The sequence below is a fragment of the Sceloporus occidentalis genome, unplaced genomic scaffold (genome assembly GCF_023333645.1).
Source record: "Sceloporus occidentalis isolate IW3139 unplaced genomic scaffold, rSceOcc1.0.p SCAF_43, whole genome shotgun sequence".
Taxonomy (NCBI): Eukaryota; Metazoa; Chordata; class Lepidosauria; order Squamata; family Phrynosomatidae; genus Sceloporus; species Sceloporus occidentalis.
In genome coordinates, this window is record NW_028317023.1 from 3,503,964 (window position 1) to 3,513,081 (window position 9,118).

Below are 9,118 nucleotides of genomic sequence, written 5' to 3' on the forward strand. Positions count from 1 at the left end.
ACAGACCTTCTACCAGGAGAGAAAGAGGAAAATGTATAGAGGGGATTCCATCCCCCTTGAAATGATGGAATATAGGAGCACGAAATGTGAATGCAAGTGTTCACTGAAGCTGGCTGGACGTGACTACCTTGCGCATGTGCAGCGCTGAGAAGGAGATGCAGTCAGCCAAACACTTCTCCTGCAAGGACCTGGTGCTGGGGAATTGTGATAATTGTATAGGATGTCTTTATACAAAGAATATAGTTGAAGGGTAAACCATGTCTGTTAAAGTTCATAGGAGTGTTGGAGTCCACCTATAAGTATGTTACTATTAATTTGAAAATTGAAGCATCCATTGATTTGGTCCCCTTTACCATTGCTTGAAATGTATTTAGTACATTGCAGTGTAAACACTCTTTCATTTAGAAAGACAGGCAGAAATCTGCTGTATTTTTTCATGCTTAATTAAAAGAAACATTTTTAGTTCCTGCCATTTGTGGCATTCTTTTTGGTTGGGTTATAACTGTTCTTGAAGTGGGTATTGGAAGCAGAGTATCAGTAGCTTCCCAGGTAATCTTATGGCACTGCATTGAAGCTGCACCTAATCTTCACCCAATCTACCTACTGTCCACCACTTTTATATCATGATCTTATATGTGTTTTCTCTGTCCCCTCTTGGACCACAATGACACATTGGAGACAGTTCAGAGGATATCTACCAAAATGGTAAGCAGTTTGCAGGATAAAAATTATCAGGGAAGACTAAGAGATCTCAATATGTTTAGCTTGGAGGAAAGGAAGAGAGAGGGGAGATGTGAAACATTTAAATACTTAAAGGGATTTAATAAAGTACAGGAGGCAAGCATATTTGAAAGGAGGAGCAACGCTAGCACAAGAGGTCATCTTCTAAAACTAGAGGGTCAGCGGTTTAAATGTAATCTAAGGACGTTCGATCAGTAGTTAAGTGGTAAGTAAATAGAAGGGCCTCCCAGCAGAAGTGTAGTCTAATACAGTGAGGGAATTTAAACATATATGGGATAGACATAAAGCTATCCTCGCTATGGTACCAAACCAAAGACTGGTAGGGTTTGAGTAGACTAGATGGGACAAATGGTTCTTATCTGCGTCAGATTCTCGTAAAGTAGGTTAATATACATTCTTTAAAAGAGTATCATTAAAGCACTTCAACTGAAAACAATGGATTTCTGTGCAATTGGGGAGTCTCGTTGGACCCCATGACATTCAATGAATGAGAGCTAGAGGTAGTAACTAAGTATATCCCTCACCCAGGCAGTGATATGCTTTCTCCCTTTAGGGATGAGTGAAGCAAATAGTTTTTGTATTGCTTATCACTAATTTAGAAGTTTAATTTAGGAGAAAATACTCTTTTACATTACAGAGGCCCACTACACTTGCGCAAAGGCACTAGCGACAAGGCTCAGAATTAGACCCTGATAACAATCTTTGATGCCATTTGAATGTAGCCTGAGAACATGCGATCACACCAAAACTAAGTGGCTCCGCAGAGTGCTTTACAGAGAAATACTCTGCAGAACAGCATCGAGCTGGATATAATATTATTATAGTCATCATCATGTTCACCCTATTGATATCAAGATTTTTTCAGCAATGAGGCTTAAAACAGAACTCCCACCATGTTTTTATTAAAAAAAAGTTTTCAAAATGATGGCGGTGTTTTCTTTTTTAAGGTTTCAGCAGAATATAATGTTTTTAAACAGCTGCCTAATGGTCACTGGTACTTTTTTTTAATCTTAGCCCAATCTACTAGACAAACACCCTAACGCCTTTTCTTAACCACCAGTTGGACATTATGAATAATGAAAGACTATAGAGAACAGACTTATTAACATTGCCATAAAGAATTGCCTCATTGTGGTGTAAAAACAAGGAAAGCTACCCAAATCATCATGACTAACAACAATCTTTCCTATCTTTGGCTAGCTGTCTTATTTTGTTTCTGCTGATCAGTAAAAATATGGTAGCCAGACCCTCGCAAGCACTTATCTATGTTGGAAACTACATGAGAATTTTATTTTTTTACCCTCTGTATCGGGCAAGTTAAACACTGGTTGCAGGTTTGTTGTTCTAGAGAGATAACCTTAGAGGACCGTGCCCTGTTCCACCTATTAAGCATTTTTTACCAGGCTAGGGGATCTGTTTTTGCAGGGTCATGTCAGGTTGACTACCTTGTTCCTATGTATAGACTGTGTGGCAAAAGTTTTAGGTAAAAGGAAATAAGCGGCTTGGTCAGGCCTGGACTGGCCATGGGGCACACTGGATGAATACCCAGTGGGCTGGTGCCCAATGTCATCTCTCACGTACCTATATTGTCACCTATTTAGCCGATCCTGCCATTTAGTTTGCAGCCACCAGCTGGACACATGCGGTCTAATGCTGCAACATTGTAGGACATTGGCCTTAAAGTGCCAGAGCAGATTTTAATCCTTCATCCATTGCTGGGCTAGGTAAAGATTTATTTGAACTTGTCAGCCTTACATTACAACGTAGGAGAGCAAGCAGGAAATATAACCCCTTCATGACCTCATACATTTGCTTAAAGATGTAACTGTACATTGCAATTGCAGTAAATTTGGAGATGTGTACTGTTCTGCATCTGGGCGGACAACAGGCTATTCTCAAGATTTTGCAAGACTTTCATCCTAATGATGTTCAGCCAATGTCTTAAGGCTAAGCATTATGGGAGTTGCAGTTCCACAACAGCTTAATAGAGACTGTTGAGTGCCCCAGCTGTACACACTCCAAAGAAAACCAGTACCGGTGTGGTATTAATTTGATCCATATTTAGCACTTTACACTAGATATAGCCTTGATACATCATAGCTCTGGTTCTCTTATTTTCAAGGCAAAATAGAAATGATTATGATATGTTGGAGAAGCTGTATAGAGAGGAATGTCTTTTTGGTAATACACAGATCAACTGAAAACCTGGAAAGATTGGCACCAGTGGAATTTAACATTGAAATAAGCAGTATCTTGGAAAACCGAAAAAATGGGTATTAAAGATAAAGAAAATATCAACACATTATCTAAAGAGAAGTAAAAGAACCCTGTCTGTCAATTTACTTACCCCCTCGTCACTTAAAAGCTGTATTTAAAGGGTTTATCGAAATGCCAGAGTTGATTCTTCCAAAGCCCTCTTCTGTGTATAACATTACAGCTGTCTGACCTCCTACAACCATTGCTGGTCCCCTCTACAGACCTTCAAGCAAACACGTCTTCCGTCCAGCAGCGAGAGCAGAGCAGTTCAGAGGGAACAAATTAAGTCGTGCTTAAAAGTTTTGAACAAGAAACTACAGGAAAGAAAGGGTTAATTATGTGAATACAGAAATATGTTTATTTAGCACGCATACAAGAAAGTTGGTAAGTGAAACAGCACCTTTAAACTCTTCATAAATAGATTTTTGAATATATATATGTACTTATTTATTTATTTGGCATCTTTGAAGGGACGCCCACTGTCAGGAGGATGGGTCGGGCATGGATGTTCCAACAAATAATACTCTATAGAGAATAAGTTAAAAAACGAAGCTCGGGTGTAAGGTGGTAAAAAAGAGCAGTCGGCAGGAGCAGTGCGTTTGTTGCCTTGGTGATTGCTCCACTTTTGGCATTTTGCTTCAGAATTGGCATTAATATATTATTCTATGTATTACTGTTTTAGCCGTTCAATGATCTCTGGCAGTTGAGTAATCTTCTCTTAGTTAAACGAGCGGCATTCACTTAGAAGCAATCCTCTTTTACCGTCCCGGCAGCTGCTGCTTGCCTCCTGCTGTTCTAACTAGTGTTACAGTTCATGGGCAAGCAACTTCACAGGGTGAATAAAATCCAAGTGCTTCGCCACACACTGCTGGAGTGCGTACACATTATTAAACATAACATACAAGGAAATGCTTTAAATATAGTAAACATAAAAAAGTTTCACAGAGAAGCGCTGTGCAGAGAATGGGGAGGCAGGGGACATCTTAAGTTGGATTGAGAAGAAACAAGCATATACATATGTGAATAGAACACTTGTATAACCATTACGCAGAAAGCGTTACCGTTGATTTCAAAGGGAGCTCTTTCCTGCCGCTGACCATGGTGAAAGAATTCTGCTGCAGCTCTGGAGCTGCAGTTTCTCCCTAATGTAAGTCATTTATTTTCTGTCCGGTTTTAATTAAGGATGATTATTTACATTTTTTCAAGAGGCTGCCTGGGACACTGGAGTTATATATATATTTATGGTATAAATTTACTTACAGATAAAAGAATGATGAAAAAACACATTGTTTTCACCTAGTACTGTGTCTGTTAAATAAACCTATGTTTTTACATACAAAAATATATATTTCTTTTAAAAACACGATATATATGTTTTACGATGTATACGATGTTTTAAGTATATACCATGGGTATATGGGACTTGGGAGCCGCCATATTATTATCCAGTTCTAATGAGTGATTACTCCCTCAAAGTAAGTTATTGATGCCCTTCTGTTAAGTTGCTGGTTGTTGTTGATTTGGCCGATTCCGTCAGAGTTTAAAGATTGTGATAAGGGGAATGGAGAAAACTCTACTACAATATCATTATATGTGCTGGTTTTGCCACTGTTTGCCACAGAGTTCCGCTTTCTTTTAAAATAAATATCTCACATTGATTGAGAAATAAAACATATCATCTTTACTGGGTCATTATGGTATAGAGCAGTTTTCTGGAGTGGATTACCATAGCTGGTTTGACCCTTCGTTCTTGCCCCAACCTCATGTGGTCACACAATCTGGAGCTCACTATTCTGCACTAATGTGATCATATCTAAGACATCCAGTTGGTGTGCCTGCTATTAGCATGTTATGGTTGATATCCCTGCTTGAATGCAGGTGACTCAATTAAGTATATCTTTAAATAATGACAAGTCAAGGTTTGCCATTGGTGAGCCATTACATCAAATCTTTACCTCTGGCTATTAAAGGGTAAATATTTAAAGAGCCTTAGGGTACGCTCATTTAGAAAGTTCCCAGTTATGCGGAGGGTGATTGGATATTGCATTTGATTTCTTATGATTAATATTGTTTTTGTGTTTTTTTCTGAAATGTAGCGTTTTCCCCTTTAATGTGTATTTCCATATATTTGCACTTTTTTCTGAAGATGATTATTTTCCACATACCAGATGCTTATGACACAGCTATACTATACATGGAATTATGTATATACTTCATGTACTAGTTCTGAAAAAAAAAAGCATAGTATATTTTTCTAAAGAAAACGTGCACGCTATATATAGGTTTAATACATTAATTATGTTAAACTGTGTAAGTCTCTGTTAGTCAATTTGTTATATTACATGCTACTTGTTATGTCCTGTCTACCCATTGTACAGCGCTACGGAATTTGATGGCGCTATATAAAACAATAAATAATAATAATAAAGGTGGCAGCCCCTCTTGGGAGTAAGACTATAGAATAGGCATTTTTCAGCATTTAGTTTTTTTTCCAAGTGTTTACTGCTTCATGTCTACTAAACAGGCACAAACTGCATATAAACTTACAGAATATTTTTGAATTTTTTTATATTTTGTATTTGTAATAAAAAATAATTTTCTTTCGGCTTATAATCAATAATTGAATGTAATGTCACCTTTTTAAAAACAAATCCATTAATCATCTACTTTATGCCAGCCATCCTGAGCGGGGCCAGTGTGATAATGAATATATATAGCATGCCTGTTGGGGAGGGGGTATATATATTTATTTATGTGCGGTGAGGGTGTATATTTAGCCCTGTGTATAGGCAGACACAGCTCCAGGCGGCAGCTCCTACTCGCCGAGCTGGACACATAGAGAAGGCACTGGGCGCCCTCTGCTGGCCGCTCCGGGTATTGCGCCCCCCGCTGCAGACTGCGGGGACCGCGGGATTGAGAGTGGACCCGGAGCCCGGCAGCATGAACCCGGGGAGCCGCTCCCATCCGTCCCCGGAGCACGATAGCGCAAAGCCGGGGGTCACTCGCCCCCATCCATCCTCAGACGCCAGCAGCTCGAAGGCCACCGCTCGCTCCGATCCTTCCCAGGAGGCCAGCAGCAGCAGCGGTGGCTCCAGCCCATCGGACCGGTTCGGGGTACTGAGCACCGAGCAGCTTCGGCAGCTCCTGCAGGACGAAGGGAAATTGCAGCGCATCGTCCGCCTGAGCGAGCAGGTACCGGGGATGCCGTGTGTCTATATGTGCCTGTGTATATGTGCTGCTATGTGCATGTATCACCTGAGACATGGAGCAGCTGCAGACCCTGCCTGTTGAGCCTGGAGCCGTCATACACCCCAACCCATGATACATACACAATGACCCTATACACCTCCTCGATGCATGCAAGGTGCCCCCATCACCTATACACTCATACGGAGTAGGCACGTAGCCTGTATCACCTATACACCTTCCTAGAGCACAGATGGAGCCTATATAGGCTTTAGCAACCTCCTGGTGAAAATCAATGGATCTGCTGTTATCAGCCAGTCTATGGCTACTATATTTGCAGCTGGCATCACCTACAGACATTGCTGCTGTTGTATGTAAATGGAGCAGTCATTACCTTGTATTGTGTAAACTGTACTGTACAGAGGACACCCGTAACCATGTCTTCTGCTCAGCCTGATGTATGTCTCCTACAGGGCCCTGTCATCTCTATATGTGCAACTATTGCAGCTCGATCGTCACTTATTATGACACCATTTGTACACTGTTCTTCCTATAGGGTCAGCAGCAGGCACCCATTTGCTTTGTTTGTAAATAGCCGGGGCTGTTTACGAGCACATACATCCTCTGGTGCACAGGTTCTGATTTAGTGTATCGTGTGCCTGTAGGATGCATACACCTGTTCGGGGCCTATAGAACTGATATACGGTAGAGATTCAGACTGTATCCACACCTAGTCTGTGTGCAGAGACCTTGCAGCATCACAAGCAGAGATAGAGCCAGCTATTGTCTCGCATTGGGTTGTTTATACGAGGCATGTTCCGTCCATTGTGTTCAGATGGAGCCCAGAACCTCTAGTGTATGGTACCGGCGCGCAGACTTGATTGTCATGTACACATGTAGCTTGTAGCATCCATACGTATTTGTATGGATGGTCAGAGATTGTAGCAACCCCAGACTGGGCCTGTACCACCCACTTATCCTTCTTATGATTACACGCAGCCTGTAGCTACAGCACTGCCTTGTGATGTACACACAGAACCTGTAGCGTCTTTGTGATGCTTGCTTCAATGCCAGGCCTCCAAATCTGTAGCGATGTAGGCTAGCCTTGTGCAGGCTTATCTGTGTTCCTTCACTAAATGTAGAACACACGTCCGCAACACGCTTGTCACACGCAGCACAGATGTTGCTTGATGAGGCTACATTGCTATTAATTTGGCCGGCAGTGTTTGTGATGATATTGCAGGCCTGCTGGTGACAGGCTTTGTACGGGTGAACTGATTTCACCAGTCTGCCTTTTCTTTGTTTCCCTTTTTTTTTCTCTCTCTATGCTTTAGCTGTCTCTTCTTTACATCTCCCTCCTCTTACATCTTTTTCTTTGTTCTCTTTTTTCTCCTCCTCGTTATTGTCTGGACTCTTTTTCTTCCCCACCGGATTACAGCACATGTCATATGTCTGTTTACCTGCGTGCTTCTGTTTATCACTTTCTGGCTCCTCTTGCTGTATTTTTTGGTGTAAAATAAATGTATTTTAATACATAGTTCTAAGTCTATGTATTTCTCTCCTTTCATGCATCTATTTTTACCCTTCTTTCTCCACAGCTTATCTCACATTAATTGTATATTGTGAAATGAGCCCAGTGCCATCTTTTCGGCATGGCGATGTGTTCTAAAATATTAGCGTCACAAAATCCTCTTAATATTATTGTACCAGATGACATGAATATCTCTTAGCGCTATACATATGTGTAAGGGAATACCTATGTACATGCCTTTACATCAACAAGGAAAAGGGAAAACTCCATTATTCCAGAAGTTGGTGGGCTACTGGTTCTATCTGCCCAGTAAAGACAATGGACGTTTTCATCAATCAACAAAAGGCAGCCACAAGTTGTCCAATCCCGTTCTGTACTACTGGGACCTGTCTACTAATTTTTATGTTGGCAATATTTGGGCTTAACGATGTTGGCGGTCTTACAAGCACATACTTAAGGAGATGGTACCAGGCTAGGTGTTGCTGACAATTTACATGCATCAGCAAAAAAGTGGTTATCTCGCACAATAATGTATTTTACATTAATTCTGTAAAAATATTGCCAAGCGGGCATCTGATTTCACAATGTATTACTTGTTGCTGTGCTCATATACACTTTTTTGTTTTTTATACTGTTCCTTTCTTTATTTTTTTCCTTTTTTATTCTACAACTTGTTCTATTCCCCTAGATTTATGAAAGGTGCCTGGTTATATCGTCCCTTATCTTCTCACGCCATAAGTAGAAGATATGTCGGCACCTTTTATAATTCTAGGTCACCATACACTGTTTATGTATCCGGTGAAAGTACCTATGTATGTATTATATTGTCATGCGCTCGAAATGCTTCTTGGCGAGCATTATGTGCATTTATCAATTGGTATCAAAGTGATCACTGGACGCCATTAGTACTGATCAGTTCAAAGGTTCCTTTTAAAAACACGGCTTCTATGTTCCACTATTGCAGCTTAATGCAAATCCCTATCTTTTCAGGTCACCTACCTTTTTCTGGCAGTACACCTTAGGTTTCCCCTTACTAGGTAAAGGCAAATGTAATGGATTCCATCTCTTCTCCCCACAATCACATGCACCATTGACGGCTACCAGAAGTCACGCATGCTATTATAGTGTTTGCCCTGCTGATGGAGGGTGGGGTGTACTTCCCCGATGGTGGTGTCTGGAACAGCTGCACAGGCCACAACCCCAACCCGGTCTTGGTTGTTCATTTCTTTTTTGTAGCTTTTTCCTTTGTACATCTGTCTCTCTTTGCCTCTGTACCTTCCTCTGTCTCTTTCTTTCCTGTCCTCCAGGTGCAGTCACTTCAAGAGGAGAGGAAGGCTTCTCTGGCTTCTAATTTTCAGCTTGCTCAGAAAAACCTGTCTCTTCGCCCACGTCTCGAGACTGGAA